The sequence below is a fragment of the Formica exsecta genome, unplaced genomic scaffold (genome assembly GCF_003651465.1).
Source record: "Formica exsecta isolate Colony F162 unplaced genomic scaffold, ASM365146v1 scaffold72, whole genome shotgun sequence".
In the NCBI taxonomy this organism is placed as follows: Eukaryota; Metazoa; Arthropoda; class Insecta; order Hymenoptera; family Formicidae; genus Formica; species Formica exsecta.
In genome coordinates, this window is record NW_021853485.1 from 683,997 (window position 1) to 685,333 (window position 1,337).

General features: G+C 41.1%; 1 pseudogene; it reads right to left on the minus strand.

Annotated features, from left to right (window-relative positions):
* Positions 1-382: 382 nt before the first annotated feature.
* Positions 383-1,337, minus strand: part of LOC115243677 — a 32,948-nt pseudogene continuing 31,993 nt past the window's right edge.

The following is a 1,337-nucleotide window of genomic DNA, read 5'->3' on the forward strand; positions in this document are numbered from 1 at the left end:
AAAAAATAAAAATAAGCTAAGAAAGAAAGAAAGAAAAAGATACGACAATAAGAGTCAACAAGAGAAGGGTCATTTCATCATCATAAAGAGACGAGAGACTGTGACACCAAAGATAAAAAAAGAGACAGATCTAGTAAGAGAGTGACGGAGAAAGGGCGAGGCATGGGAACGGTGAGAAGGAACCGATTCAAAACGACAGAAGAGAGAGAGAGAGAGAGAGAGAGAGAGAGAGAGAAGGAGAGAAATCGAGGAACGAAGAGGAGAAGGTTCTCCCACGTAACCACGCCCCACGTTCGCAGACAGATTTTTACATGCAGACCGACGATGAAGGGAAGGGAAGCATCGAGGCGACCCATGGGACGCCAGAATATGGCCACCGTTTGTACAGCATAGAACGTATCCTCTTTTTTTACTGTCTCTCACTCCTTCTCTCCCCTAGGTGAAAATACCACGGGACATCGTCCAGGATTTCCTCTTCTCGGAAACACAAACCGCGATCTCGCGGACACGCTAGAGCTACATTGCGTCTGCTCTATCATCGAGGAGGGAACGCAGGAAACGGGGCATTAAAAGGACCATAGAGATTAATTTGTTGGAATAAAATGCACTGCGCGCGCTTTTTTATGATAGTATGCCCATGGTCGGCCACGTCTCTGTCGTCGTCTACTCGTCTATGCACATCGGACGCATGCAACGCGACCCGTTCCACCAAGCGGCAGCAGAGCGTGTGATGGCCGCGGATAATAAGCGCTCCATATTCCCTTTTTTTCCGCGAGCGGCATTGCGCGCCAGTAAAGAGCACTCGCCGTTGTGAACGAGCGTGTGTCTTCCGCTTAAACAGTCTCTTTAAGCAGGAAAAAAGAAAAAAAAAATAGAACATCGATTTACTTATATCGCAATCTGCCGTACGCGGAAGTTCCGGCTTATTTTTTAAAATAATATCGCCTATATATCAACTCCTCAACTTTCTACTAGTCCTTATTTACCGAATTTAAAATCAGGATTTTATATACCAGTTACTTCTGTAAACATTGGAGATTTTTTTTGAGAATTAATCTATCATGTCACGTCTTATAAGTTAGCGGAACAAAATGAGCAGAATCAATTCTAATTAATATTTTTATTTGTTGCTCATATGTTGCTAAAAAGTTGCCAAAAAAAAAATTTGTTGCTCTGTAAGTTTTAAAAAAAAATGATGTTCCGCTAAAGGAAGATTAAGTTAGCGGAACAATATATATATAGAAACAAAATTGTACATAACAATAATATAAGAATTTGTTGCTATTTGTTGCTCTCGAAATATACAAATTCCGAATTTGTTGCTTGCAAAATAAGTA